At 36.6% G+C, this 9682-nt stretch overlaps 1 non-coding gene across 1 annotated transcript; it reads left to right on the forward strand.

Annotated features, from left to right (window-relative positions):
- Positions 1-9117: 9117 nt before the first annotated feature.
- Positions 9118-9236, forward strand: LOC145678236 (5S ribosomal RNA). Its single transcript, XR_014130316.1, has one exon. It is a non-coding gene; the product is annotated as a 5S ribosomal RNA (ribosomal RNA).
- The last annotated feature ends 446 nt before the right edge of the window (positions 9237-9682 follow it).

Here is a 9682-nt window from a genome sequence, read left to right on the forward strand (position 1 = left end):
GTTTTCCTCTCGTTTCGTATATCATCCTATCTTTCAAGTATATTCTTTAGTTTTCCCCTATGTTTACCGATTGATTATCTTCGTTTTATGTGGTCAAGGATTCGATTTTGCCATATGTTGCATAAGTTAACTTCGATTCAACCACTGTTTGCCCTTCTCAACGTTATTAATCTCATAGAACTCGCAGGCGAAATATGTACTTCTTCCAAGGTAGCAAAAGTAATATTTCTCAGAGGTTCGCTGCTGTTGAATGCAAACGTTAAACTAAACTTTCTTTAAGTGTCTGTTTGTACTTAACATCAGTTCAATTGTACACCTACATTTCTGCTGGTGTTACTATTTTTCTTTATAGCAATATTACGAATTATAAGACGGTATCCGTGGTTATTAGCGTGTTCCCTTTTCCTAACACTTTCTCATTACACCAGTATTTCCATCATTCATTAGGCGTAATCACCCGTCTCCTTTATCATAAAAATCATAATAGTACGACGTTAAATTGAAACAGTCTACTTCACTTTCACGAGTTGTAATAAGTTCGAACATTTCTTTCACCCAGCCTTGAAAAGAGTTGATTTTAGTTTAGTGTCCCTTTCAGCAGCAAGGCTGTTTCAAACGTGGACCTACTTATTAACGTGCAATGCGAAACATTTGAGCTCCCACCGAGAATCGAACCCAGTCAGCCTGCAAAAGTTTTTCTAACAATGCATTAAGTGCGTTTTCTGTACTGTTTCGCTACTTGAAGATAGGAACAAGGAAAAAGTAAGTGATCACAAATTGACATTACGTAATGTGTTCCCCATTTTTTTTCGAGTACACCATTCTTGACACCCGTGAAAGCTTTCTTTCCCCACCCTCAATTCCCTCTGTTATAAAGCACTTACATCAAGAAGTGCTTCGGTTAAAAAGAAAACTCAAAGTCCCTTGCGTGTATACTATACATTGCTATGAATGAACATGTGATAATGATAGGAAAAGCACAATTTTACTCTTCTCAAAGTATTTGATGGCTCTAAAAAGAGCCGTTTTAAAATGTCAGATGATTTACTGACACATTTACTTCTTCTTTGGTGCAGCCTTCTTAGCACTTTTCGGTTTTGCTGTAGCCTTCTTTGGCTTCGGGGCCTTTGGCTTCTTGGGAGTTTTTGCCTTCTTCACTTTAGATGGTGATTTCTTAGGTTTGGGAGCAGCAGCCTTTTTCTTTTCACCAGTCTTCTTGGGACGTTTAGCTGCTGGCTTTTTCGCAGGCTTCTTCTCCTTTGATGCTGATCGTTTCGCCTTGGTTGAAGATCCACCTTCAGGCTTCTCCTTCAGCGATGAAGCACTAAGCTTAAACGATCCAGATGCACCTTTTCCCTTGGTCTGAACCAAAGACCCAGAAGCAACTGCACTTCTCAAGTATTTCTTGATAAATGGAGCAAGCTTCTCGGCATCCACTTTGTAGTTCTGAGAGATGTATTTCTTAATAGCTTGCAGTGAACTTCCTCCCCTTTCCTTCAAATTCTTGATGGCGTTGTTCACCATTTCTGATGTTCTTGGATGAGAAGGTGTTGTTTTTGGTTTCTTAGGCTTTGCAGACTTCTAGGAGAAGCCTGTGCCGGGGCTGCAGGTGCTGATGCCGTATCTGCCATTGCTTTCTGCAATAAACTCAACGATACTGAAGAATGAAATTTTCGCTGGCAGGCAGCGTTGAGTTTGGTTACGGAGCGCGGACCGGATAGAAAGCACTTGCTGAGGCGGGCTGAGGTAAACAGAAGTTCGTAGTTGCCACAACGATAAGTGTGTTTCCTTCTATTTTGATAAACGATTTTTTTCAGGTATTCAATGAATGCACCAGATCCTATTCTTCCTTACTGGCTAGAAGAAACTTTATTCCACATAACTCAAAAGGCATTTGTTTTTATTCGCTTTTCTATTTTATGTTTCAGTCATTGCTAAGTCGGTCACACTACTTTTTCACCCTCCTTGTGCTTATAATTTTCATAATTTAACATGGAATACTTATCAATAAATAAATTATATTACCATGGTAATTAACTTCAATCCTTCCTGTGATTATACGCAAAGTACCATCTTCGTACTGCTTACTATAGTTCAATGAAGGGAATCTATAAAGTAACGCGTGTCGCACACATCTGCCTTGCAAACTCCCTGGCCTACTTCCAATGTATAGACTTTTATTTCAAATCCTGATTTAATTTCATAATTTCTGTAGATTTAACATTTTATTACCCAGCTTCTTAATACGAATGACAATCAAGCCTAAATATTTATTCCCTTTAACTTTATTTTTCTTTTTTATTTTGTGCCTTGTTTCATATTTGTTCTTACGTTAGCATTAACGCACTTACCGTAGTTATGTATGAACAGGTTGTTTCTATATTTATTTTATTCCAAATAAATTAAATATATATACGGATTATTTTATGGTAGTTGATATTTTCTGTTGTTTCCTACGTGAATTGAGGAAACGCACGGACTTTCGCCTAATTCTTGTGCTACTTTCATATGTCTGTATCTGTCGAATGCTGTCGATCTGTCGAAATGTGTATTACTATCTGTCGATTCATCGAGTGAACTGAATTCGTTAACCATTTCACCAGGCGCGCATGCATTTTTTTTTTCTTCTAAGGGATCCAAGCTTCGGGGGCAAGGTTCCAATACTACAAGCCACTATGTCTATATACTATTATTCTGCATTCGAAAACACGATAAATATTCCACTTACTTTTTCACAAAAACATGATACAGACAGAGTACAGATGAAGTGTAAGATCATATTTATATTGATGATACATCAATATTTTCCCTGTTAATAACTACATTTAATGAGAAAGTCTGCAAATGTATGTTCACTTAGGAACTTTTGCGAGGAGTCCGCACCCGGTGGACACCCCGTGAGTACGCCTCTGCACTTGACTATACTTCGAATTATACTGCAAACAGTTGTATTTTAGTTTCCCCGTTTAGTTCATCGATATCATTAACACAAAGAAAATAGATGTTATAGATGCGTATTCTCAGTTCTCGCTTTATATCCGGACGTCTGCAAAAATCTACTCCTTTTCTTTCTTTCACGCATCCACCAAACTAACAATGATTTGTATTATAATATTTGCGCATAAAATGTATATCTCATACCTTCCATGTTCTCAAGTATTCATAGACAAAACGGTTACTTTCTGCGAACAAATTGTCCAAACACAGTGCAAATGTCATCTATAGATTGTCCTGGTTCCGTCTGCGTGTACATAACAATGCGTCATAATCATACATTGCACATTAAGGATATCAATTAATCTTCCCAAATTCCTAGATATGCCTGGCAAAAGTTCCGCGTGTTGTAAGGATATTACATTTGTACTACCGACAAGGTGGTATCTTCCAACATTGAAGTTCAATAAACCCCAAATGTGTCGGATATAGTATTTGATTTCTTGTCTCATTGTTTGCGTCAGAGATGTCTTCTCAAGTTAGGATTACGATACATACAGGATGAGTTGTATATATTGTTGCTGCCAGCTCTATATTAATCCCATATTTGTAAACGAATAAAAACAGTATTCTAATTATAACAATGTGCTCACAATTAATTTTATTCTTAATTGTTATACGTATTGTTGATTAAAAATGAAAATGTTGCTAAGTGAATTTTATTAATATTTTCTGTTGCGTGATATAGGAAGTGAGTGAAATATTGGAGGAATATAGTGTGCGTAGCAGATGATGTGCAGTGGCTTTGGATCGCCTGTGATAAGGTAAGGCATTTGCTATTTTAATTAACACATTTTATATACTGTAATCCTAATTATTTTTATGTGAATGTGCTTACTACTTGTGTATTCAGTGGGACCGATGTTTTAATATGTATGGTCAAGCAGTGTCGAGCCTGGTCAGTGTGTGGATAGGTGACCATTTTTTGTAAATCGATAACATTTAACTTTGTAAACACGGATGAAGTAGAAGTATATTTATTTTATTTTTTACCTCAAATATGTAGGACACTTCTCCTTTGTACATCAATTATTATTATTAGTTCAACTTGTTTACAAGTTAAATGAAAAGAATAGTCGTTATCGTGTGATGATTGTGCTCATTAGGCTAAAGAAGACTCGTGATAAGAAAGAAAAGAAGAACGGTGCTCAAGTTTCGTCACAGCATATTCTCAAAAATTTACAGGCAAAATTCAGTGTTCTGCATGAAAAGGCATATTTGTACGAAAAAAAAAAAATTCTGCAGACGACAGAATTAAATAAAGTAATACACATGTATTTTAGAGTTACTGGTGTAAAATCATTACAAGTGCTTTGCCAGGTGGCCAATAAAAAGCACGAATACTATTTAAGGGAGCCAAAACAGGAGAAAGCTGGGGGCCTGAGCGATAGCAAGAATGTGCGTCCAAAGTGAACAGGAGCGAAGGCGACGCGGGTATACGTATAAGCAAGGGTAGTGGAAACCAGTTAGTTTTCGAGTTTCAATAGCACTTGTCATGCATCCATACTAGTAGCGCCCCGCTTGTAAACATTAAGTACACTATGCAAGAATACACCGCCGGTGGAAAATAGTACCTAATACAGTTATCTTTCATATATACTGACTTATTTTACAGTAGTAACCCAACACTAGTAAACGTAAAATAAAAGTGTATAACTTTATATTTAATTCTATCGCCTGGCTTAGTTTTTCACCTGTAAGATGTACTTATTTAGAGCAAGTTTCTTAACTAGCAAATTAAACCGAGAACCACAGCAACCATATATATATTCTTATGATGTACTTTTCTTTGAGTGGTGTTCTCTGTCTATTCAATAACATTTTCTCAGTTTAATGCTAGCAAAAAACAAAACAAAATCAAAGTGTTTCTATATAAATTTAGTTCACCGTGTTGTAATATCACATGGAATTGAAAAACGAATAGTCGAACCTCTGCTATCTCGATCAAACTTCTCAGGATGATATACTGACTTACCGCAGAAGTTCGACTGAATACGTTTCTCAGTTCCATGGGAGAACCTGGAGAAGCAAAAGCCTGCGCAACGGAAAATACTAAATAAACTTGTAGAGCAGGTCAAGATGTATCATCATGCCAAGTTTCATTCAGATCAGAGAAGTTTGGCTGCAGCCATTTTCATTACAAAGCACAAAATGGATGGTCCCTAACCTCGAGAATCTTCACAATTGTCGACGAGTTGAACTGCACTCATCTGATCAAAATCAAACTTAAAATGGCAGTTCACTTTCAACTGTTAAATAATATGATATGCAGGCTTCTGCTTTCCTAGTTACAGTCTATCCACTGTGGTATGCATATTAGTAGAAATGTGAGAGTGCATATTTATTAAAGATTTGCTTCAAAAAGCGATGAAAGACATAGGCATTCCCGCGGGCGGTGATAACAAGATGCCGGAAAACGAACAAGCAGAAAGAATATGGGCTGAAGAAGTGTAAACGACGACGCGGCGGCCCGTAAAGGTGTTGCCGTCCTATTAAATGAATAATATCAAAAGAAAGAAAAAAAAAGTAAAAAATTTCGCGCTCGTAATCAAGACAGAAAGCAACTAAAGGAAATCTTTGTTTTACGTCCCACGTTATGCCGCTTAGGCTAAAAGAGGCGCTGATTATGAGAAATGATTGAAATGGTGGTGGAATGAAGAAAGTGGGAGGAAACGGGAGAACCCCGCGGTAACCCACCGCACATAGTTTTTGTCCACCATAAAGTTAACTTGGCGGGGGCTCAAGACAGAAAGACGGTTGGAAAAACAAATAAACGATGTTCCATCCCGTAAAAATGTTGGCGACCTATGAAATCAATATTTTTTCTTAAAGAAAAAAAAAAGAATTAAAAAGAGAAAAAAAGGTCAAAATTTCGCGCTCGCTTCGCTCGCGATCAGCAGAGAAAAGAGGACGTGACGCACCCCTAAAAGTGTTGGCGACCGATTGAATAAATATTGTGGGTAAAAAAAAAAAAAAAAAAGTCAAAAATTTCGCGCTCGCTTCGCTCGCGATCAGCACAGAAAGAAGGACGTGACGCGCCCCTAAAGGTGTTGGCAACCGATTCAATACATATTGTCGGTAAAAAAAAAAAAAAAAAAAAACGCTCGCTTCGCTCGCGATCGACATGAAAAAGGCAACGACGTGACGCCCCGTAAAATTGTCGGCGACCTATTCAATCAATATATTCGGTTGAAAAACAAAGTCAAAAGTTTCCCAATCGCTTCCCTGCCGATCGACATAAAAAAAAAGGCAACCCCTTCACCTCTCCTTATGCATTCATCAGTAAACATACAACCATAGATCACAATACCACTCACATCACCTATCAGTTCTCCACGTCCATCAAGATCCAATCATCGCCCTGGCCCTTTATGATGATACACAACATTACATGTTATTGTGTGCATTGCCCCGCGTTACAATACATGACCAAAAAAAAAAGAGAAAAAGAGCTGCACTGCCTTCAGTGTAGACATGTTCGTATTCGTAGAAAATGATTTTAGGTACACGATAGTACAGTAATCTATCTTCACATGCTTCAGATGTGAACGATACCTACACATGAAGAGGGCTCCCGAGGTTTCCTTTTCCAATAGGATGGAGCTCCACCACACTTGCAGAATGACGAGAAGTTATGTTAATAAATATATCCCAGAGTGTTTCGTAACTCGCCCTTGGTCCTAATGATGAAGCGTTCTTCAGATGGCCCCGATGTCTCCACACATGATACTATGCGACTTCTTTTCACGAGGCTCTCAAAGATCACGTTTGTGTCCTAACATTCTCTGCAGATATGACACAGCTGCGATAGCGGATCACAGAAGCCTTTCCTCTCCTTACAAGAGACGTGTTCATTCGAGCATGGGAGTAATTCGACTATCGATCAAATATCTCCCGTGTCACGATAGTAGTCACTTTCAATTCTTCTAACGAAGGTAAGAAAAAATGCTATACAAACTTCCTTTCGGTATATAAAGGATTAGGGGCCCAGAGAATATTTTCTTTCAAGAGGATACATTCTTTTTCGAACACCCTGTATATAGATCCTCTAATTATAACTGCAAACAAAATGTTGATTTTGCAATTGCTTCCATGAGAGAAAATTCTGTGCACTTTCTTTCTGAAGGGCCGGGCCTAAACGTTTTCCTTAATCATTAAATTTAGTAGTTATCTACAATTACATAGTTTTCCATTGTTCTCAAAATAAAGATTTTTCTCTATGAATTGTTGAATGTTGCTAGGGATATTGAAGTAATTCTTTTTAGTGTTTTTTTCTTTACAATAATGTACTGAACGCCTGCATTAAGGAAGTTCGTGTGTCCATCTTGCAAAATGTTTCGTCTTTTTTCATGCCCACTAAGATAAATATTCATTTTGCTCTTTTCTCCGTATGCAAACCACATTTCTTAAAGGCAACATTTTCATACAAATGTAGTACTAAAAACTTCTAATTGGCAACATCTGGGCTGCGAAGAGGAAAAAGAAAGAAATCTCGTACGTATTCGCGCGCAATTCGGAATTAGCCAATGAAAAGCACAAAAGCGGCCACCATCTCTCTCTCTTTCTTATTAACGGTTTTGTACTTTCTGCAGTTCTATCAGTGCTGCTAACCTCTTACTATATCATTGAATATGTATGTTTATATATATATATATATATATATATATATATATATATATATATATATATATATATATATATATATATTTTACAAAAAATCATACTACTACGGAATAATATTAAATGCCTGTAAACCCTCATTTCTGTTTGCACTTTCTGTTACACTACCTTCCCCGAACTTCTTTCAAGTTATTAAGTGCAGAACGGGGAGTTATACATATTTACTTGCGCTTTCACAATATCTGCACATTGTGTAATAATAGGAGACGTATAAAATAAAACTATATACTAATACGTATATATATATATATATATATATATATATATATATATATATATATATATATATATATATATATATATATATATATATATACAGTACACATTCCACTATCCGAGGCTTTCCTTTTCTTTTCTTGCTGACGATAAATTACGCTCTTAGAAATGTTGTCTGAAAACAATAAGAATATGTGCAAAAAATACAATCAGAGGTAGAGGTCTTTAACAGGAACTAAGCAAGGGAGTTGAAAAATTTTTTATGCATGTAAAAAATATAGACATGAACCAACTTGTGAAATAAAAAGACCAGAAAACTACTCTTTCTAAATTATGTGTAAACTTTTTACCGAAAACGAAAGTTGCACGAAAGACTTTTTGTCCCTTTTTTGGCCTCCGGTGCTTGGGGTCCCTGGTTCAATCCCAGCTCGTGCCGTGTGAACTTTGTCGTGCATAAAGACCGTGCTCATGGGTTTTCTCGGGTTTCTCCCGTTTCCTCCCACTTTCTTCATTCAGTACTCATCATCACCGTCTCCTTTAGCGTAACCGGTATAAGTATGCGACGTAAATCTAAAGATTTCATTTCATTTCCCTTTTCTGCTCATACTGCTGATTATGCGCGATTATGCCAACATCCAACTCCGCGGATAATCGTGCGATTACTGTATATACAACTAATACAGATACGTAATTACATTATCAGTTACAGTATCGGTTTTTATTTACTAATTTGCCTCACTTTATTTGCATCCCTGCAGTAAATAATTCTTATCGATAATAGTTAAAATGTATATTACATTTTAGTGCTTCACGACTGAATGATCATCTGCCTTACGTTATCTCGCAGCTGAAGAGGATGCTACACTGAAAACTACCTTGCGTTATAAAGGGTAAGTGAAACATATCTTAAAAATATCTTTCATACATTTCATTGTGTACATTAAAGAATGTAAGTTTGCCTTTTTCCTGTAATCAATACTTAATAAAGGATTTATTTTTATTTATTTATATACAATTTCATACGTGGTTCGTGATAGTAAACTCGATAGGACATAGTGGCACTATGAACATCCGAATCACTCATCATTCGAACATTCAAATATTTATTCGAATATTAGTATATTCCAAGTAATGTTAACGACGTTAATATGCTTGCCTTTATAGTTAATAATGTCAATTCTTACTTAAAACATACTTCCTTAACAGGACATTGAAGAAAAGGTAGTTGCCAACGGCCATACCATGCTGAATATACCGGTTCTCGTCCGATCACCGAAGTCAAGCAGCATCGGGCCTGGTCAGTACTTGGATGGGTGACCGCCTGGGAACACCAGGTGCTGTTGGCATCTCTTTTTCAAATTTCATTATCCTTCAAGTACGAAAATACTAGAAACATTAATTTTATAGTACTTTCAAGAGATAATTTATCAACATTATTTCATAGCGATTAATCGATATTCTAAGCGTTATACCCACTATTTCTTACACTAACAGCCTGTTTATTTGCACGGCACATTAAAATAACCTGATTTCCGATCCGTGTGCACCTACTACTATACTTAACACGGAATGTATTACCACTTTTTAAAAGTAAATTATTATGACTAAGTGTAGATCTCCGGCGAGTAAATGCCTTTCGTATACAAGCACGACACATCTCCGCTATGTGCTTTACTTTTTTACTAACAGCATATAGAAATTGGATTTCAAGGTGTTTCTACATAACAGAATGAAGCAAATTTCGTGATTTAACTCTTTCGAATAATGTGTTGGTCCTGACAAGGACCGTTTG

Source organism: Thermobia domestica, unplaced genomic scaffold, assembly GCF_964235325.1.
Source record: "Thermobia domestica unplaced genomic scaffold, izTheDome1.hap1.1 HAP1_SCAFFOLD_2155, whole genome shotgun sequence".
In the NCBI taxonomy this organism is placed as follows: domain Eukaryota; kingdom Metazoa; phylum Arthropoda; class Insecta; order Zygentoma; family Lepismatidae; genus Thermobia; species Thermobia domestica.